Raw genomic sequence first — 27,094 nt, 5'->3', positions numbered from 1 at the left:
TTGAAGTGTTTAAGTTTCCACAATAGTTCCCAATGATCCTCTGGATTTCTGTGATGTCTGTGGTGATTTTTTTCTTCTCTAATTTTATTAACTTGTATCTTTTTCTTTTGGTTAGTTTGGCTTAGGGCTTATCAATCTTGACTGTCTTTTAGAAAAACCGACTCTTTGTTTCATTGATTATTTGTATCTTTATTCTCAAATACATTGATTTTAAATCTAATAAAAAATTTCCTTCTTTTTAACTACCAGTTTTGGAATATTTTTGTTGTTGTTGTTGTTGTTGTCTCTCTTGTTTTCAAGGGCCTTGAGATCCATTGTTTTTTATTTTTAATTTTTTTGACATTTGTAATTTTCTTATATATGAGCATACAGCTATATAAACTTTCTAGTTACAGCTGGCTTTATAGTGTAGTAGAGATTCTGGTATGTTGTATCACTATTCTCATTTTATTCCAGGAACTTTTTAATTTTTCCCCTGATTTCTTCTGTCACCCATTCATTATTCAAAAATGTATTGTTCAGTCTCTGTATGTTTATAATGTTTCTGTAGGTTTTTTGGAATTTAACTTTACTCCATTTTTATCAGAATTTTTGTAATAAATTACAGCTTTTGTGTGTGTGTATGTGTGGTAAATGTTGCTTTGTGACCTAAAACATGGTCTGTTTTGGAGAAACTTTCATGAGCAGCTGAGAAGAAAGTATCTTCAAATATTGGTGAATGAAATATTGTATAGATGCCTGTTAATTTCTTTTTTAAAATATTTTTAGGTTTGAAGAGTCTTTACTGAGTTTCTGTGTGGATGATTTTCTGTTGGTAAGTGGGGTGTGTTATAATCACCTAATATTGTAATGAGATCTATCTGAGGCTTTAACCACAGTGTTGTCTGTTTTATTTAATTAGTTTGACCAATGTTTGGCATTTCAATATTTATTATTTATCATTTTGCTGGATTGTTCCCTGTATCATTTTGAAGTGAAATTTCTGATCTCTTCTGATTAATTTTGGCTTGAATTCTGCTTTATTGGAAATGAAAATGGTTAGTTTTGTTGGTTGTCAGATTCTCTTCAAATGGTATATCAATTTCTATCCTTTCATTTTCAGCCTTTGTCTCTATTTGCCTGTAAGGTATGTCTCTTGCAAATAGCACAGTTAGTTTTTGCTTTTTAGTCCATTTTACCAGCCTATATCTTTTAATTGGAGAGTTGAGACAATTTACATTCAATGTTATTACAGAGAGATGTTTCTTAATTCTAGCCATTTTGATTTATTTCTTATAATTAATTTGTCCCTGTTTCTCACTTGCTTAACTACTCTTCAAATGAGATTTTGTTTTTTATTAGTGAGCTCTAGAGTTTTTGAAAGTTTCTATTGTTTGGAATGTCTTTGTAATTATTTTCTGTAGTGATGGCTTAGTAGTCATGAATTCTTTTAGTTTCTGGTTAAGTTAGAGGGTTTTTATTTCTTTTTTGATTCTGAGGGATAGCTTTGCTGAATATACCAATCTCTTTTTGACAGTTATCATCTTGAGACACATCATTCTAAGCACTCCTGGATTTTAGAGTTCATGCTGAGAAGTCAGAAATAATTCTGACTTTTAACATTTTAGTTACAACACATCATGGAGAAGTTTTTATTTTGTTTGTTTGTTTGTTTGATCTTATGTATTTGGGGTTCTGTATTTAGATGTTCATCTCATTGTCAAGGTTTGGAAGATTTTCTGTTATTATCTCCTGACAAAGTTATCCTTGTCATTTGCTGTATTTCATAACCCACTTTAATTCCAATGATTCTTAAATTTGATCCCTTATTGTTGTTCCAGAGTTCTTGTTATATCTATCATGTTTATTTATTTTCTCTCCTTAAACAGTATCTGAATGTTGAATGCTGGCACTTTGTCTTCCAGCTCTGAGATTGTCCACAGCATGGTATATTCTCACAAAGAGACATTCAAATGAATATTTTATTTCATTTATTCTGTCTTTTATTTCCAAGATTTATGTTTGGTTCTTTTTCATTCTGTGCAACTCTTTATTGAATTTCTCACCCATATTCTTTATTAACTTATAATCACAAATGTTTGATTCTCTTTATTCTGGAGCCTGGGAAGTTCAACTTCAAAACTCCAGCACATCTTGTCTGCTTAGGTGGCACCTTCTCAGTGTGTCCTCACATGGTGAAAGGGAAAGGGTGTCTCTAAGGCCTCTATTAAAGGATCTTAGTTGCATTTCTGAAGTCCTTGCTCTTAAGACTTAATCCCCTCTCAAAGCCCCCACCTTTCAAGGTTACCACCTGGGGGTGTAGGATTTCAGCATATGAATCTTTCAGTGGGGGACCCAGACTTCCAGACTATAATAGAATCTTCATTAATCTAAGACGAATTGAATGCCTACCATGGGAGAGGCCCTGATCCAGGTGTTAAAGGACACTGGTGGACAGGGTATGGTGCCTGTTACTGTGGCGCTCATGGTAGCATATGAGGGACTAGTAGCAAGGATAACAGAGCCAGCCACAGTGCTATGTGGTTGTGTTGCAGTGCCTGTCATGGAACTGTGTTGACCACATGTTCCTTTCTCACTGTTGCCATCACACCAGATGAACATGTGTTTGGAGGCCAACCCATGGAATACCCATTTATCATTATTGGCCAGCTAGCATGCATCCTTTACTTCACTATTATTCTCCTTATTCTTCCAACTATCAGCTTACTTGAAAACAAGCACCTTAAACAAAGAGCCCTAATATAAATATTACCTTTGATCTTGTAACCAAAAAATGGAGTCTTAAACCTACTTAGAGCAAAATTCAGGGAAGAAACGACAAATTCCACCTTCAGTTCCCAAAGCCGATATAACTGACTTAAACTATTCTCTACAATAACACTCAACCAGTTCCTCAAACCTGACTGCTATGTCACTATTAATTACTCTGCTATTTACAAAATTACCTCTATTAGCATGCACTAATGCTTTCTCACAAATGATAATATATATTCCTAAAATTTTTTAATAAGTACCTAGTACATTCTATGTTTAATCAACATTAAAACCCATCCCCATGCATATAAACAAGCACATCAATACTCACATAGTACTTAAAACATCATATTAATTATCTCACTAATTCTTTGAGGATATCAATTTTTGATTCTTCACTGACACAAATTCTAGTACTGCATAGCATGTCCAAAACTCATGGGTGGCACATACCCCATTTCAGTCACAGCACTTTCACAATCCAAGTGGATATCCCCTTCCAATGGAGGTCTCTTAGTCTACTATCCTCCATGAAACCATCAACTGGCCCAATGTGTGTCCCTCTTGTTGCTCTGATCACATGAAACTTGGGGGGTAGCTAATCTGAAACTTTATCTGACATCTGGTTTCTACCTCAGGGCCATAACTTGTAACTCGCTCACAAATTCCCCTTAAATAAGACATCATAATGGACTAGTGTCATATTTGCCTGTGATCCAACATAACTGCCCTCTCATTCTTTTAGTGGTTTATATTTTTTAGGTATGCTTCCACTCACCATTGGCTGTCAGAGGCCCCAACGCAGTCAATTCAATTGTAGCTGGATCTATTAGTCAGTATTCTCATCTAGCATATTAACCATAGGGTGTTAATATATTTATGCTTGATGGACAAAAAAAAATACAGAATTTCACAAGAACCCTTCATATTACCTACATAATGTTTGGCCCCTTTATCTCTTAACTCTAGATAATGTTGTTCTTACATGATCTAAAATTTATTAACTATTATCCCAGAATGCCCATGTTAACATATTAAAATTTAATCTTTTTAATACTAAAGCCCCACTAACAAACACAAGCAACTAGAACTCTTCCTATACCCTTACTAATTAACATATTACTTACATAATACTTTATTTTGCACATTCTATATAATATGTGTCTATTTCAAATCAACAAGCAGTTACATAAATTTGTAATCAGTTGATGTAGTTTAAACATAGCAAAGTACTGAAAATGCTTAGATAATATTTATACTCCATAAACACAAAGGTTTGGTCTTGGCCTTTTTCTTAGCTTATAATAAACTTACACATGCAAGCATCTCTGCCCCAGTGAGAATGCCCTGTATATAAAGATATGATACAATGGTGCAGGTATCAAGTTCACTAATAATAAGTAGCTCAAAAGGCTTTTCTCAATCACACCCCAGTGATTGCTAACACACACAGCAATGATTAAAATTAACATATAAATGAAAGTTAGACTAAGTTATACTAAACAGGACTGGTAAATTTTGCACCTGCCACTGCAGTCATATAATTAACCCTAGTTAATATAATGTGGTGTAAAGTGTGATTAAGATAATCATTGAATAAGACTAAGCTCTAAGCCATAGAAAGTCTTAGTCATAATAAAAGTAACATACGAAAGTAGTCTTAGAACTCCTGACTATAGCTCCTCACTATAGCTAACACCCAAACTGGGATTAGATACCCCACTGTGCTTAACCATAAACATAAATATTCAGTTAACAAGACTATTTGCCAGAGTACTACTAGCAACTGCTTAAACCTCAAAGGACTTAGCAGTGCTTTATATCCCTCTAGAGGATACTGTTCTGTAATTGATAAACCCTGATAAACCTTACCACCTTTTGCAATATCAACCTATATACTGCCATCTTCCGCAAACCTTAACAAGGTTTTACAGCAAGCACAAGAATTATAAATAAAAACATTAGGTCAAGGTGTAACCTATAAGGTGAAAAGAAATGGACTACATTTTCTATTTTCTAGAACAGCATTCATGATAGCTTTTATGAACTCTTAAAGCCTAAGGCAGATTTAGTAGTAAGCTAAGAATAGAGAGTTTAGTTGAACTGGGGTGTCTCTCCATCAATACAGTTTTATGTAATAATAGAATTTGCTTATTCACATTTTTTTCTTACAGTTTTTTTGGTAGGGTTCTCTTTTTTCTCTTTTCTTTTTTGGAGCTGGATTAAAGGAGGTATGTTTGTGAAGTGCTCTCCCTCATGGACATAAGTTAGAAGAATAAGGTGAATATAATCTTTAGGGGATGGAAGGAAAGAAGAATAAATGAGATTAAATGGAAAAAATAGAGAATATTCTTAAGTCAGTGTTTATTGTTATTTTGGCTGTTTTTATTTCCAGCTGTATTGTCTTCTGTCAAAAAGTATGGCCATTTACTCTTAAGCTATCCTATTTGTGTTGCTCTTTTAATTCACTTGAAAAACAGTCCAAAGAATGAAACATGGTAAGAGTGAAAATTGACATTTTTTAGTTTCCACAGAACTGTTCACTATGAAACAGTGTTGTCTCTGTTCATGCATGGTCCCTTTGAAGACTAGAGATGCTAAGAGTTTCATAAGTAGATTGTCTCAACCCAGACCCAGTCTCCTGGGCAACAAGAAACAGTCTGAATGGCAGGACAAGAGGTATATCTGGTGGTCACTCTCTTTATTAACAGAGAGCTCAGTATCTGAGTAAGAAATCTAGATTGTAATAAAAGTCACAAATATTCATTATATTAATAAGAATTGATAAAGATATATACAGTTGTGATAAGTTCAAAGACTCTCTGAAAATTGCCTTTAAATTCCTTTAAATACAGTATTGATAAAGGTGTGGTGTTAAGCTATGTTAAATAGAATTAAAATATTAGATTTTTTTCAATAATTAGAAGGTTCAGTCCTTTGAAAAACATTGAAGTTTTAAAAAATGTAACATATATTTTTCAGTTGTTGGTGGGCACTGTACCTTTATTTTATTTTTATGTGTTGCTGAGGATCAAACAAGACCTCAAGATTACTAGTCTAGTGCTCTACCATTGAGCCACATCCCCAGACCCTCAAGTTTTTAAGGTATGTTACACTATAAAGAAATTACTGAGGATTACAGTCCCATGGTGAGAGTGAGGCAGTATCTTCCTCCAGTTGTTGCCTTTATACATTTTTTTTCTGTGAGATTAGAGCCTATGTAATGCAAATAAATAAAATAGTTCAGTGGTCTTCAGTTGGCTTGGTTAGATATTCCATGTTGTAATTTTGTAAACGTGTACATCTTTTGAACATGAAAGGTGGGCAGGAATTTTTCTGTTTAATTTAGATAGGTTCATGGAAGATAACTGTCAGTGTTCTAAAGGGGTGACATTTTAAAATGGTACCACCACTCCTTTCAAAGTATCCAATTGAAAATGCTGTTGTGATTTAATTCTCACCTAAATTTATTTTTAAAATATTTGACTGTATCTTGTTTAACAGTAAAAATATAAAAAATAAAAAAGCCTGTGTATGATTCCTCCTTCTCATTTCAGTTACACTCTCATTAGAGAATTTTAACCCAAGGTATTATATTTTAGGGACTGGAAGATTTTTCCTTCTCAACATACTTCTTTGCAACAAAATGTTTATATACATTTACATATTTTGTATTAGTTTCTAATTTGAAGAAGTTTTTCTTTTAGTATTAATTATTAATGATAATAATATTGTTTCATTGAATATGAATATACAGTTGATAAAATCCACCTAAATATTAAAACTTGATAAATATTGAGTTTAAAGGTAAAATTTTGTTGGGTATACATTTTTTTAAACATTTTACAGTGTTTAAGGACATAAAACTGTACTACTTAATATGTTTTTCTATGAACTTTTTGTGAAATTCAGATAGCAGGGTATCTTTATAAATCTTTTGTCTTTCTTTTGGTCATCTACACCTTTTGAGCAGTTCTTGAACCCAACATCAACAGCCCACCTTCTTTTAACTTTGAAGTTGGCCTGAAGCTGGGATGGACCAGTGAGATTAAGAAAAGGGTTTCCACTCAGAATGTTCTCCATATGAATTCTCTCTTCAGCTTTTTGCTCGTGTTCCTTCCTGGCCTGCTCCTCTGCCCTTTTTAAAAATTTTTTTCCCAGTTTTGAAAGAACTGCAGTATCATCATCATCACTCTCCAAAATCTTCATCTTCCTCATCTGTTAGAGTATCATCTGCATCGAGGTTGGCAGCAGGAATCTGGTCTAATGAAGGCTTCTTTGACTCTCAAGATGAGGTTGTATGTTTTAAGGATGGGTGACCCCTGTTTTTTTCTCTTGGAGCAACTCTCTTTCTTCCAACTCCCTTCTGAAGTCAGGTTAGGAACCTCTTTAGGGGCATCCTGAGTAGTCTGTCTGTATTTTTTCTTTGTGTGAGTGGGAAGATCTCTGCTTGAATAGAGCTTTGAAAGTTGGCTCAAATCACCTTCTACTTTTCCACTTCCACCTCTTGCAGGTTCAAAAGTTGGACTGGCTGCCGTCATCTTTTATGCTCTCTCTTGAGTTTCATAAAGGGCAAAGGCTATGTCCAGAGAGGGAGAAACAGGGTTTCAGGTTGCTGGGTGCCTCTGCATTTCCCACATCTCTTGATTCAGTATCCCGGGAGTGTGCTCTTGGACTGTCACCAGGGACTCACTGTCTCTGCATCAGTGCAGGATTTGGTGTTGGAAGTACCCAGACCCACTTAAGCTATAGGCAAATCTCCTTTAGCGTGGCTTTCTTCATGGCATCCTAAGAGTTCCTGAGCTCCTCCACCCACGACCTACTCCAACCAGGCTTTCCTTTCCAGTCCCACCTGCATAAGAAAGATAAGATGCTGTCCTTCTGCAACTCACTTTGACCCAGATCTGATGTACTAACCTCCAGAAATCACACTGACATTCTTGCTACTCTTTATCCCCAGAATTCTCTTCTCTGAACATATATATATATATATATATATATATATATATATATATTTTATCCAGTGGAAAAGGAAGAAATGGATTGGAGCAAATAGAGTAAACTCAGTTTTTACAAAATTTCACAACCTTTCAGAAAATTTAGGGAAAGACATATAAAGTATATAGGTGTATTTCCTTTTCCTTGTGTATTATAAAGATGGCAGCTTAGTTAATTATGTGTACACTTGTATTTAAGTATAGTACAACCCACACATTGTAATTTCTGCTGTTCCTGTGATGCTGTTGGACCTAGTTCTCATTGCTTTCTTAGGTGGAGTGGGAGCCACATAAGATGGGGCCAGCCATCTGACTCTGCCACATCACAACTTGAAAGTACTTAAGGAAGACAAAAGCCTTCTATTCATGGACAAGAAAAGGCAGTGTAAAAGCAACCATTTACCTTCTGGTCTTCCAAGGTAAGAAGGAAAATAAAATTTTGGATTACTTGTAAATTTCACATTTTCTTTGATGTTGGAAATGCAGAAAAGATGAAGGCTGACAGGTTTTACATGTGTCTCTAAGTTCCCAATTGCTCTTCCATCCATTATTCTCTGTTACAGCAATTTCCTGAGCTACTGAAACTTATCCAGAAGTTTCTCTGGGTATATAGTTCTTTGGTTACTTGCATACCACACACCCATCAGGCTCCTTCTTGATTTCCAGGCATCTGCAATGACAGTTATCATGACCCTTGTCACATTGCAAAACATGAAGATGAAGCATAGTAGAATTTTTCTCTAATGTACATTATTTCTCTAATTTTCTATGCAGGCCTTTCTTAGCATCTTTGAATTGTTTTATGGTAATTGCATGTTTATGTCTGCAATGAAAGTGGTGGAATTTGGCATAATGATAGGAATGGTATTGAACTGCTGGTTAACTTCTGTCTTGGATAAAACTTCATGTTCCTATTATAACTAAGGATTTGCCTTTGTATTTCTGAGATTAGTTTGTGCCCATCTGGGCACAGTCACCTTCAGAATACTGTCCAGCTCCTCCACCTGCCTTTTTAACTTGCTTTAGTGCACTACTAGAAATCTCAGGATTCCAACCTCCTTCCACATGTTTTGAATTATGCCTGAATTCAAGTTGCATCTATGATAGTAAAGTTACAGGATGAGGAAAAGATAAAAGTCCTGTGTATGACATATTAGGTCAAGGTTTGGATTAGTAGGATTCTTTCTAGTTCCTGAAATGTTTCTTGTAAGATTTTGGATTAGATTTTATATTTCTACTTTCCCTCTTTATAGAGATCTGCATTTTAGGTAATTTTTTTCTAAGTATTTTGTAAGAATAAATAAATACAAGTTTTCCCAAGTTTAATTAATTCCATTTTATTGATCTTAAAATTCTATCTTTTCATGGCATTGGGTTGATAGGAAAAGTCTAAATATTTTTTGAAGCTTGGGGCTTTTCCATGGAACTTGTGTTTGCGCTTGTTTGTAGATGGCACTGACCATTTTATTTCTACATTAATCTGTGGTGCAAAGGTCTCCTATGAGTCCAGACAAGAGATGACATTAATTTTTCTGATTAGGAAAAGTTGTTTCACTAAACATTCCATAATATACTTCATGTTAATATTAAACTTACAAGAAAATGTCATGTTAATAGCTATAACAAACAAGGATTTGGTCATTTATAATTGCTTAATTACAACATACATATTAGTCTTTTAATACTATTTCATTTGTTCTAATTTTGAAAGCAGTGCAAGTTTATGTTAGAAAGTACAGTAAAATTCATTGTACTAAGAAATCTATAATTATGGAAATATTGGTGTTTTTCACTTTGAATTCATGCACATTTATAAAACCTATATATAGTTCTATATCCTACTTTCTTCATTTGACATTATATAATTGGTATATTTCTGTTTCATATTTTTGATAGCCTCATACTATTCAAATGTGTAGATACGCTGTACAATTTATTATCCTTTATTGTACACATAGTTTCTTTCTATGATTCATATAAGTCATTTATCAACTTATATGTGTTGTTAACTATATGTTAACTCTCATAAGTAACACTAAGAGCCTGGTAAGTTGTGGGGAGACCAGAAGTAACTCTGAAAAGATGTCAGCCCACTTGCCCTTCCCTTTGGTGTCTTTCTCTCTTCCTGCTCTGGAGCCCTCAGGATGCCAGAACATGCCTTTCATTCTGAGTTCACTGGAGGTGAAAAGATGGCCCATGGAAGTCTTTATTTTCCAGGATGAAGCTGGTGGAGTTCACTGGGTAGCTGCAGAAGGAACTATGCATCTGTGTTTTCCCTGCAGGCCCATTCAGGCACTCTCCAGTGGGTGCTTCAGTGGATCTGAGGTAGACAGGAGTGTGGGGCCGAGTTTCCCCTTGTCTTTGTATTAGGGAAGCACAGTTGATATTACTAGGAAATCTGTACCCCAGGGGCCTTGTTCCTTAAACTAAGAGTGGTGAGAATTTGCTAGATTTTTCTGATAGCACCCCAGTCCAGAAAGAAAATATCTAACTCACAGAGAGTCAGTGAATACACAGTTAACTCTTCGCCCATGCACCCAGCTAGGGTGGGACCAGACAACCAGTCCATAGTCCCCAGCCTGGACTTCTAGACCGGCTGGTTCACTCATTCATCCCAGGATGAAAGGGCTGTCATGGGAGCCCAGAGGTGTGTCCTTGTCCTCTCAAGATGTCAGACAACTGAAGTCCCACCCCACCTCTCCATGGACTCTCAACTGCCACCTGAAAATACTGTCCAACTGTGGCCTCCCAAATTCTACTTTTGCTATTAAAAGCTTAAAGCATCTTTCTTTCTTCATTTTTTTTTCCTAGTATAATCTGAATCCTCCCTGATGAAAATGGATACCTTTGGAAAAACAGGAGCTAGGTTCTGTAAATACAAACACAAATACAAAAGAGAAGGGTATATTAACACACTTCAAAATATTCTTTCTCTAGATAGCCTTTGATACAGTAGTCTATTTTTAAAAAAAAAATGAGAAATGGATTTTATCTTACAGAAATAAAGTAAAACATGTAGGAAGAAATGCATGGGCAGATTAATTTTATCATTCTTTGTCATAATCCAAAGCTAGAAAAGACTCAAATGTTTAACAAAATTATGTTATAGCATTACATAGTATTAGCTGTCATTCATTGATATGGAAAGCTATCCATGAAAATATTGTGGAATGAAAGCAAGTTGTAATACAATATATGGGTGTTTCAAATTCCAATTTCATAGAAAAGAAATCCTTCCACATGTTGGTACATTCTTATATAGCAACTGTGGAGAGATGTACCAAATAGTTGAGATGGATCAAAAAAGATGCTGCATAAGAATGTGTGAGGGAGATTTGTTGTTGTTGTTGTTTAACTTCAAGAAAGTAAGCCACCATTATTTTTCCCATTATGATGGATATGTTTCTTTTATAATACCAAAATCAATTAGAGAAACACCACCATTGCACTGATATTCTGGTGCATAAGTTTTATGCATATTTTTATTTCTTTAGGATGGACTCCTAGAAATAAAAATACTGACTGAAGAACTATGAATACTTGGTAGATATTAATATATTTTGCTCAAAGCAGACATGTTTGACACATTCTTCTCTGACTCTCTTGCTTAATATTCTGTCAATTTTAGAGTTAGAATTCTAATTCTGTTTACTGTCTAGTTCCCTCTGTGGTTTCCACTCAGTCACTCTGATTCTGGAAGCTGATATGGCATCATATTAGATGGCTCATGCCTAGGGCATTGATTATTAATTTGCTATGAATCCATCTTTTTCCTCCGGAATACCCAGTCATCATCTTTTATTTATTTTTGCCTACTATAGAATTGCACACAATATTACATTATTAATTTCTCATCTTCAGTTTTGCTTTCTATTTTATTTGTCTTCTCAAAGAGTCAAATTTTGTGTTTACTCTTCCTTTCTAGTGCTTTATTTCTAGATCATTAATTTCCCCTTTTATCTTCATTAATTCCAGTTTTCCCCTTATTCAGTTTTTTATTAAAATTCTTTAAATGAGCAATTAGTTCTATCATTTTGGTCATTCCTTCTTTTTTTTTTTCTTTTTTTTTATTGTAAACAAATGGAATACATGTTGTTTCTCTGTTTGTACATGGCGTAAAGGCATACCATTTGTGTAATCATAAATTTACATAGAGTAATGTTGTTTGATTCATTCTGTTATTTTTTCCCTTCCCCCACCCCTCCCACCCCTTTTTACCCTCTATACAGTACTTCCTTCTTCCATACTTGCCCCCCTCCCTAACCCTAACTCTAACCCTAACACTAACACTTCCCTCCCCCCCATTATGTGTCATCCTCCACTTATTAGCAATATCATTCGTCCTTTGGCTTTTTGAGATTGGCTTATCTCACTTAGCATGATATTCTCCAATTTCATCCATTTGCCTGCAAATGCCATAATTTTATCATTCTTTATGGCTGAGTAATATTCCATTGTATATATATACCACAGTTTCTTTATCCACTCATCAATTTAAGGGCATCTAGGTTGGTTCCACAGTCTGGCTATTGTGAATTGAGCAGCTATGAACATTGATGTGGCTGTATCTCTGTAGTATGCTGATTTTAAGTCCTTTGGGTATAGGCCAAGGAGTGGGATAGCTGGGTCAAATGGAGGGTCCATTCCGAGTTTTCTAAGGAATCTCCACACTGCTTTCCAGAGTGGCTGCACTAATTTGCAGTCCCACCAGCAATGTATGAGTGTACCTTTCTCCCCACATCCTTGCCAACACCTTTGTTGCTCGTATTCTTGATAATCGCCATTCTAATTGGGGTGAGATGGAATCTTAGGGTGGTTTTGATTTGCATTTCTCTTATTACTAGAGATGTTGAACATTTTTCCATATGTTTGTTGATTGCTTGTAGATCTTCTTCTGTGAAGTGTCTATTCATTTCCTTAGCCCATTTGTCGACTGGATTATTTGAATTCTTGGAGTAGAGTTTTTTGAGTTCTTTATAGATTCTGGAGATTAGCGCTCTATCTGAAGTATGATTGGCAAAGATATTCTCCCACTCTGTAGGCTCTTTCTTCGCATTGCTGATAGTTTCCTTTGCTGAGAGAAAGCTTTTTAGTTTGAATCTATCCCAGTGGTTGATTCTAGCTTTTATTTCTTGCGCTATGGGAGTCCTGTTAAGGAAGTCTGATCCTAGACCAACAAGGTGAAGATTTGGACCTACTTTTTCTTCTATAATCTGCAGGATCTCTGGTCTGATTCCGAGGTCCTTAATCCATTTTGAGTTTAGTTTCGTACATGGTGAGAGATATGGGTTTAGTTTCATTCTGTTGCAGATGGATTTCCAATTCTCCCAGCACCATTTGTTGAAGAGGCTATTATTTCTCCATTGCATATTTTTGGCCCCTTTGTCTAGTATGAGAAAATTGTATTTATTTGGGTTTGTGTCTGTGTCCTCTATTCTGTACCATTGATCTACCTTCCTATTTTGGTACCAATACCATGCCGTTTTTGTTACTATTGCTTTGTAGTAGAGTTGAAGATCTGGTATTGCAATACCCCCTGTTTCACTCTTCCTGCTAAGGATTGCTTTAGCTATTCTGGGTTTCTTATTCTTCCAGATGAATTTCATAATTGCTTGCTCTATTTCCGTAAGGTACGTCATTGGGATTTTAATTGGAATTGCATTGAATTTGTATAGCACTTTAGGTAGTATGGCCATTTTGACAATGTTAATTCTGCCTATCCAAGAACATGGAAGATCTTTCCATCTTCTAAGGTGTTCTTTAATTTCTTTCTTTAGTGTTCTGTAGTTCTCATTGTAGAGGAGGGAACCCTCCCAAACTCATTCTATGAAGCCAATATCACACTGATACCTAAACCAGACAGAGACTCATCAAGGAAAGAAAATTTCAGACCAATATCCTTAATGAACATTGACGCAAAATTCTCAACAAAATTTTAGCAAATTGCATACAAAAACATATTAAAAAGATAGTGCACCATGATCAAGTGGGCTTCATCCCAGGGATGCAAGGTTGGTTCAACATCAGGAAATCAATAAACATAATTCACCATATTAATAGACTTAAAGTCAAGAATCACATGATTATTTCAATAGATGCAGAAAAAGCATTTGATAAAATACAGCACCCCTTCATGCTCAAAACACTAGAAAAAATAGGGATAGTGGGAACATTCCTTAACATTGTAAAGGCCATTTATGCTAAGCCCATGGCTAATATCATTCTAAATGGTGAAAAACTGAAAGCATTCCCCCTAAAAACTGGAACAAGGCAGGGATGCCCTCTTTCACCACTTCTATTCAACATCGTTCTTGAGACTCTGGCCAGAGCAATTAGACAAACCAAAGAAATTAAAGGGATACGAATTGGAAAAGAAGAACTCAAACTATCCCTGTTCGCTGATGACATGATTATATATTTAGAGGAACCTGAAAATTCCACCAGAAAACTCTTAGAACTCATAAGTGAATTCAGTAAAGTAGCAGGTTACAAGATCAATGCCCATAAATCCAATGCATTTTTATACATAAGTGATGAATCTTCAGAAAGAGAAATTAGGAAAACTACCCCATTCACAATAGCCTCGAAAAAAATAAAATACTTGGGAATCAATCTCACAAAAGAGGTCATTCCTTCTTAATGAAGGTATGGAAGGGTATAATCTTGTCTTTGTGTGTGTGTGATGCTGGGGATAAAATCCAAAACCTGGCACATGCTAGGCAAGTGCTCTAACACACACCTCCATCCCTAGTTCTTTTTTTTTTTTTTTTTTTTTTTCATTTCATTTTGAGACAAGGTCTCACTAAGTTGCTGAGACTGGCCTCCAACAAACCATTTTCCTGCTTCAACCTCCCGAGTAGCTGGGATTACAGGTCTGCACCATTGTGCCTGGCTGTAATCTTGCCTTTGACTGCAAATTGTCTTTGTGTCATCAAGTTTGGGGTTGGAAGTTCCTCTTAATTTGCCTTCTAGGTTGTAAATAATTTTAGTTGCAGTTACTAATTTCAGTTCCTATGCTTGATCGGGTGTACTGAGCTACTTTTCTGGAAGTGTCCCCCGGAAGGAGGGCAAACTCTCAGGAGCACATGCTATGTGATTCTACTCACACACACAGTGCCTGACTGAGTCATGCTGTGGAGTCTGGAAAGTGGCAAGTGCTGTGATGATAGAGCAGGAGAGAGCTCAGGGTATGGGGCTGGCCTTTTAATTTCCAGGATGTTTTCCTTCCTGCTTGGATGTTGATTACATGTTTAATTTGTAAAATTCATTGAGCTGTTCACTTAAGATTTATGCACTTACCTTTCCTAATGTTATCTTTCAGAGAAAGTTCAAAACCTAGAGCCTAACAGAACAGTTAAAAATATTTTATTTTGAGCTTTGAGGCTTTGGACACATTGCCCAGTGCTTGGTGATTGGTCAGCCTCTTGGGAACTGCTGTGTAGCCTGCAATGCTGCAGGTGTGGGACACAATGTGTAATCTCCCCTTTGTAGCTTGTTCATACTTTGCTGAGGCCAGAGATCATTCATTGCGCATATATATATATATATGTATATATATATATATATATATATATAGAAATTCCCAGCTGTTTATTTTATTCAACTCAATATTTATTGAATCATTCTGTAAAACAATAACTAAATGAATATATTTTAGGCTACTTTGTACAGGGACCTGTGTATGTTACTCAATCTGAACATGACTGCATTGGGATAACTCCACCTGCCTTTTGATTGTTTGCTGTTACTGCTTAGTGATTTCAGAGTCACATCATCTTCATCACTTCTGCTTTCTTACGGGCTGTTATGCACCATGAAGGCCACATGGATGATGTCTGAAACTTGTCTAGATCTCAGCATGAAGAACCACCCACAGCTTGAGTCATCTGGAGCACTGTCTTCCTTTTCAGTAAATTTATAAGGTACTTTTGTTTTTGTTGTCCTGCTGGCTTGATATTTTATTTTCATTTTCTTTCTGGGTTTACAAGTACACAATTTCAAAATGCAAATATACAGTGAAGGAGGTTGGCAGAACATAATACAAAATACTGCATAGACAATTGTTTCTCTAAGCAACATTTGGAAGGATAAAGGAATATGCTTTTAGAAGTTGTGCATGCAATTTGTAATTGAGAGCTACAGGTCAGGATTACCCTGCAACTTGTTTTTGTGATTGATTTACTTAATTCCCTTTTACAGAGAAAATAATAAAGCCTAGATGCTTGATGAGTTTTGAACTACATTTAAAAATAGTGGTCCTTGTAATAACTGATTTTTTTTCACTTAATGATTGAAACAGTTGCAGGTCCACACACTAAATCCAACATGTGCCAAAGTGTTTTCTGATAATATTATGTCAGTACATCATGCGATCTGTACAAGACAGATATCATCTGTCTCTTGAAATTTGCAAATGTGATGAGAGAAAAATTTTCATGAAATATACACATATTATTATATATACAGATAAATCAATATAATGAACATGTTAAAAGCAAGGTATACATTTTTACAAATTTGCACACATATCTTGTTTTTTAAAATTTGCCTTTGTAAATTTTGGGAAAGGATATATTTTATGTTTCTTGATTATATTTTTCCATTTTTGTTGATTCTATTAATGTTTTTGAAAGGCTATTAATGATCTTTTGTGTTCATTTATTATCATCTATAAATTGCAAATACTTTCTACAATGTATTAGTTTGGAAAGAATTATAAAGTATTTTCTCAGTATAGTAGCTAAATTAATAAACCATTTTGGCTTTCCAATGTAAGAAAGATCTTCCCTATTCAATATTATATCATTATCCACTTAATCATTATCTGCTTCTTTTATAAACCCATCCCACTTGCCACGTGGTTTGTGTGTGAGTAGGATGTTAACATGATTTAAAGAATGTGCATGCAGCCTCATAGTATCCCTACTAGTTTTTTTTCATTCCTCTGTCTCATTTAAACCTTAAACTTCATCATATGCAGTAAGACTTAGAGACTTAGAGATCAGTAGGTTTCATTTTTATAATTTATTTATTGTTTGTATTACTTATATTAATTGTATATTTCTATAGGGTACTTCTTGTAATAAATAGAGAAATCTGTAGAAATGATGAACCTGGGGCATAGATGAATTCCGTTGGCAAAATTAATGAGATTTATCTCAAAACCTTTAGAATAGTTACAGTTTTCTTATTTTTACAGACTGATAAGGGGGAAGTTCAATGTTCTGAAATATGTTATCTTCATGTAAAATCATGATACATTTTAAATGTTTTGGGCATTATTAAGTTCAGAGATATTTCTTATTTTTTTAATTTTAATTTTTTAATTTTTTAAAATATTTTTTCATACATTAATATAGGGTAATAATGTCTGTCTCAATCTACCATCCTTTGCATCCCCATCTGCCCCACTCCTCTTCTCCCTCCCCTCTGTAAAATCCAAAGTTGCTTCATTCTTTCCTAACCACTATGTATCAGCATCTGCTTTAAAAAAATATTGACTTTTGGTTATTTGGGATTGGCTTATTTCACGTAGCATGATCTTCTCCAGTTCCATTCATTTACCTGCAAATGCCATAATTTCATTTTTCTTTAAAGCTGACTTATATTCCATTGTGTATATGTACCACATTTTCTTTATTCATTCATCTGTTGAAAGGCATCTAGGTTGGTTCCATAGTTTTGCTATCATGAATTGAGCTGCTATAAACATTGATGTGGCTGCATCACTGTAGTATGATGATTTTAAGTCCTCTGGGTATAGGCCAAGGAATGGGATAGCTGAGTCAGATGATGGTTCCACTCCAAGTTTTCTGAGGCATCTCCATACTGCTTTCCAAGTGGTTGCACCAATTTACAGTCCCACCAGCAATATATGAGTGTACCTTTTTCCCTACATCCTTGCCAACACTTACTGAAAAGCTAATTCTTGGTGTGTGTGTGTGTGTGTGTGTGTGTGTGTGTGTGTGTGTGTGGTGCTGGGGATTGAACCCAGGACCTTGTGCAGGTGAGTCAGGCCCTCTACCTACTGAGCTATATCCCCAGCCCTGAGAAGCTAATTCTTATTATTAAGCCTTTTGTTGCTCCTAAAATGTAAGTTTTGATTCAGTCAGAAAAATTTAATCAAAAACATTTCTTTGAACTGAAATATTGCCATATAATTTTGTTGATGTAGAGAGCAAGAATTTGAATATTTCTGCACATTGAATTTTGTCATGACTGATGAGTACTACTGTATCAACTAGAGCCATGCTGTTCTCCTGTTTCTTTATGGTATTGGTTTTGTGTTTTTTCTTAACAAATTCTTAGCCTTGGAATAATTTTGACTTAAAAGCATCATGTTTTAATGTACTTTCCAGACACATTCAGAACTATGAGCTTTAAAACTAAGAATCTCAGTAAACTCAACAAATTATCCCATTTCTATCCATTAGTGTTTTGCTTCAAAGGTGAGAAAGTACATCTTAGTCATCTTTCTTAATCTATTTTTAGATTGGAAAGCATTTAAAAGCATTTTTGAATAATATAAAAGCACCTTAATATGTTATTTACCAATCAATATGCAAATTCTTAAAATTAATATCACTAGAACATATTTTTTAACTGCTAGGAATTAAACAGTGTAGTAGCTGGCGCCCATGATTATAGTACTTCAAAGAATTCCTCTTCCAAAAAAAAAAAAAAAAACCAACAAGCAAATATCAGATTTATGAATCTGGGAAGATATGGCTTCAATCCTTCAAAGTAAGGTGATATTTAAAATGAGGTCTGTTGGTTTCTAAATATTTAGACCACTAGTTTTGTCAACATTGGCCCTGTGCCTCCAGGTGAGAGGCTCCTGACAGGGGGTATCATGACATGATGTGGTACCTGTGTGTGTGAGATGCAGTTGCTAATGAATGTGTTCCTCATCATGATTGCTGGAGGACAGGAGGCCCTTTCTGCCATATGCTTTTCACAGTGTTAGAGGGAGTGAATAACTCTGGGAAGTTATCCATAAATCAAAAGCAGTAACATGAAATTGTGGGTCAGTGACAGAAAGATGTTTGCTGTGATTTAAGGGGCCTAAATTCTCTTAACAAGAAAGCTAAGGCTCCCTCGGCTCACCTGCCCATTGAGTCAGTCAGCCTGAGTCTGCAAGACCTCATTGGCTACTTCCACATGTCCGATGAGCACTTGGAGCATGAGGACGAGGAGAACAGTTTCTATGCCCTGAAGAATCAGCAGAACCTCTTCCAGGAAGACGTGAGTCTGCCCATTTCTTCTTAATGGTGGGATTTGTTTTCTTAATGGTGGGATTTGTTTTTACATATTCATATATGCACAAGAACTTCACAGTGGGGAAAATTCTCCTTTAGTTCTCCATCTGTACACTTTGAGGTAGAGGACAGCAAGTATGTGCTGGGAAACAAGCCTGGGAGGTACATGGCCATTACTTTTATTTCTCGGTCAACAAGTGTTAATTTTAGAGGATGAAACTTGCCACTCCTCTGGGGAAGGGACATGTACTGTCATCTCAGCCCTCACCTGACCATTGTGAGCACTGTGATTTGCTTCAGGTTGATTACATATAACAGAATCTTAAATAAAATAGAGACATTGGAAAACATTAGAGCATTCTCACACCTTGCAAGTGATAGTTCAGGACAACAGGAAGTATGTGTGCAAAGGGACCTGCACTGGAGTGGAGATGACCCATACCCCCAGGAAGAGGCTGAGTTCTGTGTTCCCTGTAGGAACAGGACAGCCCCAACCATTATTTTTACTGGTGGATTTAAATTGACTGTGGATGATTTTATTCCACCAAATTTCCACTGTTAAAGACTTTGTGAATCATACTTTATAAACAGAATAAAAGAAGGACCAAGTGGTAGTCAAATGTTGATGCTGTGGCACCCTGGTACCAATATTCCAGAGCTTCAGGGGAGGCTGTCAGGGTTGACAGGAAGACCTGGGGGTCAGAAAGACTGGAAGTTCTCCATGTTCCCTGGATGGGGTGCAGTGCATTTTTTATGACTAAAAATATATTTGTGAAACTATCTAAGGAAAAAAAAATTGAAGATATTGTTGAGAACCCATAATCCCTAAAGCTGTTGTTGAGTTTTAAAGCTGCTTTCTGATACCTTTGAAATTGACATGAATTTTTGAGATTTTTTTTTACTACATGTGAGAAAGACATAATATAATGAAGACCACAAAGCCATGAAAGCAAAGAAAATAAATGTCAACATAAACTAGTAACACTGTGGAGTCATGTATTGGGAGCTTTTAACACTACATATGCCAAATCATTGAACTATATGTCTACTTTCCAGAAGAATTCAACCTAGATTTTAAATGTTGATTTAAATATTATTGACCTCATATTGGATTAGGTTATTTTTGCTTTCCTTCTTCAGTTTCTCATTTAAGACAGTCTGGATAGAACCTAGAAATGTTTTTAGGTCCATGGCACCTCTTGAACTCTGCGTGAAATAAAGCTAATTTGATTAGTCATTTCTTTATTACTTATCCTTCCGTGTGATTCACCTCATTTTGAAAACCTTGATCTAGGAATAATAATAAAAACATATTTTCAAATTTAGGTTGCTTCTTATGGAATTGTATAATGAAATTTTTATGTTATTTTTTTCTTTTTTATTGGTGCATTTTAGTTTTACTGAATGGTAGGATTCATTTTTACTTATTCATATATGCACAGAATTAAATAATATAATTTGGCCAGTATCATTCCCTAGTATTTCCCCCTTGCCTCTCCTTTTCCCTGCCCATGGTTCTTTCTTCTTTTCTACTGATGTCACTTTGATTTTAATGAGTTCCCCCCATATTTCCTTTTCCTCTTTAGCTCCCACATATGAGAGAAAACATACACCCTTGTCTTTCTGAATTGACTTATTTCACTTAACATAATTTTCTCAAGTTCCATCCATTTTCCTGCAGATCACATACTCTCATTTTTCTGTATGGATAAATAAAACTCCATTGTGTGTGTATGTGTGTGAGTGTGACAGAGAGAGAGAAAGAGAGAGAGAGAGAGAGAGAATGTGTGTGCGTGTGTGTGTGTGTGTGTGTGTGTGTATGTGTGACATTTTCTTTATCCATTAATCCATTGATGAACATCTAGGCTGGTTCCCTGATTTGGCTATTATGAATTTTGCTGGGTTTGTTTTAGTGTACTGACTATGAATTTTTAGGGTAAATACAAAGTAATGGTTTAACTGGGTCATAAATTGATTCTGTTTCTAGATTTTGACAAACCTCTATGGCGACTTCCATGGTTATACTAATTTCTCATCCCACCAACAGTGTAAGTGTTCATTTTTCTCTGAATCCTCTCCAGCATTTATTATTGATTGTATTTTTGATGGCTGCTTTCCTACCTGGAGTGAGATGAAATCTCAGTGTAGTTTTGATTTGCATTTCCCTAATTGCTAGTGATATTGAATTTTTAAAATATATTTGTTGATCTGTTTTGTTTTTTCCGTTGAAAACAGTCTGTTTAGTTCATTTGCATGTTTATTAATTGGGTTATTTGTTTTTTGGTGTTCTAAGTTTTTTAGTTAATATATTATGAATATTAATCCCTTAAGGACCAGGTGGCAAAGATCTTCTATTCAGAAAACTTTCTTTTCACATTCTTAATTGTTTGCTTTTCAGAATCTTTTTAATATGATGCCAGGTTAATTTATTAACTCATTTCCTGAGCTTTGAGATACTGTTGAGAAAATTATTGCCTGCGCCTATACACGTTGGAGTGTTCAGCCCACATTTTCTTTAAGAATCTGTTGTATAATTTGTGGTTCAATTCTTATGTCTGATCCATTTTGAGTTGACTTTTATGCAGGGTGAGAGATATGGGTCTAGTCTTAATTCTTCTACATGTGAATAACCAGTTTTCTGAGAAGCATTTTTTAAAAAGACTCTCTCTTCTCCAATGTATGTTTTTGGTACCTTTGCCAAAGATGTGTGGGTTTGTCTCTTGTCTTCTATTCTGTTCCTTTGGTCTATGTGTCTGTTTTTATGCTAGTACCATGCAGTTTTTGATACTTTATCTCTATAGAATAATTTAGATATTGTGATGCCTCAAGCATTGCTTTTTTGGCTTAGAATTGCTCTGGCTATTGATTCTTCTGGGCCTTTTAATTCTTCCAAATGGATTTTAGGATTTTGTCTCAAATTCTATGAAGAATATTCTTGGTATTTCGATGGGGATCACATTGAATCTGTCTATTGCTTTTGGTAGTATGGTCATTTTAACAATACCAGTTCTGCCAATTCATGAACATGGGAGTACATTCCATCTTCTAAAGTCTTCTTCAGTTTCTTTCTTCTATGTTCTAAGTTTTCATTGTAAAGGTTTTTTACCTCTTCATATTTATTCATAGATATTTTAAATTTTTGAGGTTACTTTGAATGGGTTTGTTTCGTTGATTCATTTCTGATGTATAGGAAAGTATGGATTTTGTGTTGATTTTGTAACTTGCAAATTTACTGAATTTGTTAATTAACTCTATCAATCTTCTGGTGTAGCTTTTTGGATCCTTCTAAGTATAGATGATATTTACAAACAGGGATAATTTTAACATTTTTGTCTTATTTTTATCTCTCATTTCCTTCTCTTTCTAATTGCTCTGGCTAAAATTTTTAATACTGTATTGAATAGGAGTGGTGAGAGTGGACATCCTTGTCTTGTTCTGAATTTTAAATGAAACACTTTTCATTTAAAATTTTGAATTTTCCTCCATTCATTTTGATGTTAGCTTTGGTTTTGTCACATATAGCCATTATGATATTGTACTAGGTTCTTTTTGTCTTTAGTTTCTTCTTTTTATCATGAATGGGTGCTGAATTTTGTTGAAAGTCTTCTCTGCATCTATTGATATGACTGTGACTTTTCTCCTTAATTCTGTTGATGTAGTGAATTACATTTGTTGATTGGCATATGTTAAACCATCCTTCCACCCTGGGATAAAACCAGCTTGTTCATGATGTACAATCTTCTTAACATGCTATTAAATATAATTTGCTAATATTTTATAAAGAATTTTTGCACGTAAGTTCATGAGGGATGTTGGTTGGTAGGTATTTTTTTTTCCTATCTTTATCTGGTTTTGATAGGAGTGAGATACTGACTTTTTTAGAATGAATTTACAGTGTTTAATCCCTTTCAGTATCATGGAGTAATTTGAGAAGCATTGGAATTAGTGCTTGAAAGATCTGTTAGATTAAGGTCAGAATCTCTGTGGTCCTGGTCTTTTCTTCATTGGAAGGCTTTTTATTAGTGCTTCTGTTTCATTTCTAGGTAGGTCTACTGAAGTTTTCTTTGTCCACCTTATTAAATTTTGGCAGTTCTTATGTGTTTAGAAACATTTCCTTTTCCTCTATATTTTCCATTTTATTGATGTATGTTTCCAAAATAGTTCCTAATTATCCTCTGGATTTCTGTGATGTTTGTGGTGATTTTTCCTTCTCTAATTTTATTCTTTTGAGTCTTCTTTTTCTTTTGGTTACTTTGGCTTAGGGCTTATCAATCTTGGTTGTCTTTTTGAAAAGCCAACTCTTCATTTCATTGATTCTTTGTATTTTATTCTCAAATACATCAATTTTAAATCTAATCTTAATCATTTCCTTTTATTGGTGTTGGAATTTTTTTGTTGCTGTTCTTTTGTTTTTCAAAAACTTTGAGATGCATCATTAGTTTGTGGTTTTACTTTATATTTTTTGGGGGGCGGGCCTTTCTGATTTTCTTATGTGTGTGCTCACAGCTATAAATTTTCTTTTAGAGCTGACTTTATAGTGTCCCAGAGCTTCTCGTATGTTGTATCATTATTCTCTTTTGATTCCAGCAACTTTTTTATTTCTCTCCTGAATTCTTCTATTACCCATTCATTACTCAGAAGTGTATAGTTCAATGATTATGTTTATGTAGTTCTGTAGGCTTTTTGGTGTTGATTTTTAATTTTATTCCATTATAATCAGACTTCTAATGCGTTATATTTTCATATTTGTGTGTGTGTGTGTGTGTGTGGTAAATGTTGCTTTGTGACCTAAAATATGGTCTTCTTTGGAGATGGTTTCATGAGCAGGTGAGAAGAAAGTATATTTGACTATTGTTGGGGGAAATATTCTATAGATGACTGTTAAGTTATTTTTTATAATTTTTTTTTAGATTTGAAGAGTCTTTTCTGAGTTTGGATGACTATCAGGTAGAGGGATGTGTTGTAATCACCTTATATTGTGCTAGGATCTATCTGAGACTTTAATTGGAGTAGTGTTTGTTTTATTTAATTAGGTTGACCAATGTTTGGGACATAAATATTTATTACTGTTATATCATATTGCAGAATTTTTCCCTTTACCAGTATGAAGTGACCTTTCTGATTTCTTCTGGTTAACTTTGGCTTGGACTCTCCTTTTTTGAATATGAAAATGGTTAGTTCTGCTGGTTTTCAGACTCTCTTCACATGGTATATCAATTTCCATCCTTTCACTTTCAGCCTGTGACTCTCTTTGCCTGTAAGGTATGTCTCTTGCAAAGAGCACATAGTTAGTACTTGTTTTTTACTTCTTTCTACCAGCCTACACATTTTAATTAGAGAATTGAGACCATTTACATTCAATGTTATTACAGAGATGTTTATTAATTCTTGCCATTTTAATTTCTTATGATTAATTTGGTCCTATTTCTCATTTGCTTAACTACTCTTCAAATGAGAGTTATTCATTTATGAGCTCTAGAGTTTTTATTTCTGTTGTGTGGAATATTTTTGTAAGTATTTTCTGTAATGATGGCTTAGAAGTCATGAATTCTTTTAGTTTCTGCTCATCTTAGAAAGTTTTTATTTATTTTTTCTGATACTGAGGGGTAACTTTGCTGGTATAGCAATCTTCTTTGGTAGTTATTTTCTTTCAGGGCTTGGGACACATCATTCTTAGCATTCCTGGATTTTAGAGTTCATGCTGAGAAATGAGAAATAATTCTGTTTGGTTTACCTCTTAATGTGTACTGACATTTTCCTCTTGAGGTTTTTAAGATTCTACTCTTTCACTTTATGTTCGACATTTTAATTACAATGCATCATGAAGAAGCTCCTTTTTGATCTTGACTATTTGGATGTCCATCTCATTGTCAATGTTTGGAAATTTTTCCTGTTATTATTTCCCTGAAGAGGTTATCCATGCCATTAGCTGTATCTCATAACCCACTTTAATTCCAATGATTCTTAAATTTTGTCTCCTACTGTTGTCTCAGAGTTCTTATTATCCCTATCATGGTTACTCATTTTCTTTCCTTTAATAGTGGCTGAATGTTCAAGGCTGGCCCTTTGACTTCCAGCTCTGAGATTGTCTTCAGCATGGTCTACTCTAACAGAAAGGCTTTCAAATGGATATTCCATTTGATTTATTGTGTCTTTCATTTCCAAGATTTATGCTTGATTCTTTTTCAGTATGTGTAATTCCTTATTGAATTTCTCACCCATATCCTTTATTAACTTCCTAATTTATTCGGGTGTTATTTGTGTTTTCTTGGAATTCATTGATCATTTTCATAACCATTCTTTTGAATTCTTTATGATATCTCATCAATTTCAATATCTTTGGTGTGACTTGGCAAATTATGAACTAGAGAAGGCATTGTGTTACCTTGTTTATTCATATTTCATGTATTCTGGGTTAGATTTTATGTATATTTTGGGATTAATTTCTCTTCCAGTATTACATGTGAGACTTTTTGGGGTAGACTTCTCTTGCCAAAGTGCCTTCTGTTTTTTTTTTTTTTTTAAAGATGTGAATGTGCATGAGTGGAAACTGAGGGTTCTCTCATTTGTTCCTATTGGGACCTTGATAATTTGTTCTGGGGCTTTGACTTTTCTGTGATTCATAATACAGTGTTGCTGAAGTTTGAGTATGGTTAATTTGGGTGTAGATCAAGGTGATCTGTCTCTTGGCTGGGTTGTTTTGTAGCACAGTTTATTCCTGTGAACATGTAGTTTCCCTGTGGATTCCTAGCACTTCCCAGAAAATGCAGGGAAAAAATTACAAAGCAAAAATTGAAGCAAACTATATACAGCATTAAAATAAATACCCAGTGCCTACTATGACATCTACACCACTAATTACCCCAAAACAGAAATGGTGAGGTCAGCAATCACTGGCAGCAAAACAATAAACAGGTGTGAACAAGAACTGGCATCATAAGAAGCAGCAGGTGTCAACTACACCATCTATATAATTAATTATTGCAACAACATGAATGGTGGGGGCAGCAGTGACATGGACCAAATAGTTCTAAAAGGTGGTAGAAATACAGTTCATTAAGTGAAAAGAAGATGTGGTAGGAAAGTCAAAATAAGTTTAGAATGCTCAAAATGTGAACTGAGAGAACACACATGAAGCAAGTGAAGGTTATCAGAGGGAGGAGAAAAAAATAGCAAAAACAAAAGTGGAAGAAAGAGAGAATAAGTAAATTCAGCTATTAGTGGGAGAAGGAAGGAGAGAGAAATGAGAAATAAGCAAACAAGTATAAAACAAAACAAAAATGTCATAACTCACAACCAAGGCAAGGAAAAATAACTGCACTAAAAATGCTAAGGATGAGAAACAAGAAATATGTATATGTATATATATTAAGAACCAATCATCAAAGCAGGAAGGAGAAGAAAAGATTCATATAAAAAATGAAAGAATTGTCTCAGTAAGGTGGTTAAAACTGTCCAGGAACGATGGTTACTTAACAATAGATTGCCATTTGGTCTAGCATTTAACTGTATAAATGCAATTGTGCAGTGAGTATTTTTATGTTATTCTTCTCTTACTGTTTGAAAATGGCCCTTGGAATTTAAAATCACTTGAATTGTATGAAGAACATTTCATTTCCTGTGCAAATGTGTTTCTGCCTGTCCTTTAACGAAGCTATCTCAGTTTTCTTTATGATTAACAGACACACTCTGAGCCAGACTTCTTTCTTAAGTCAGGTTAGCATTTTCTGTCATCAGATGATTTCTGATGGGGATCTTTACCCTCTAGGAAATGATAACCCTGTACTGGAGTGATTGAATGACTGCACTTCACATCTGCAGCAGTACCACACATTTTGCAAATTACACTGGGTGAGAAGCTGGGGAGTCCTGGAAATCCATCCTGAATTCTCTGTATGAGTTGCTGGGTAAAGACCTTGGAGTTCTCCACGCAACTGAGTTGGTCTTTTTAACAATGTTACATCATAGTTATAGCAGATTTATAACATGTTTGTGATCAAGACTAAATATTTACTAATTTACTAGCTAATGATGTTAACTATCTAAATCTGTCTGAATGAGGAAAGTAGCTAGAGCTTAACAGAT

At 34.8% G+C, this 27,094-nt stretch overlaps 1 pseudogene across 1 annotated transcript; it reads right to left on the bottom strand.

The window, feature by feature from the left end:
- Positions 1-6,625: 6,625 nt before the first annotated feature.
- On the bottom strand, positions 6,626-7,295 carry LOC306642439 (spliceosome-associated protein CWC15 homolog; annotated as a pseudogene). Its single transcript has one exon. The product of its transcript is annotated as a spliceosome-associated protein CWC15 homolog (transcript).
- Positions 7,296-27,094: the final 19,799 nt, after the last annotated feature.

Source organism: Sciurus vulgaris (assembly GCF_902686455.1).
Source record: "Sciurus vulgaris genome assembly, chromosome: 12".
NCBI lineage: Eukaryota > Metazoa > Chordata > Mammalia > Rodentia > Sciuridae > Sciurus > Sciurus vulgaris.
Note: the sequence above shows the minus strand (reverse complement) of the source record. Positions and strands in the feature narration are given on the sequence as shown.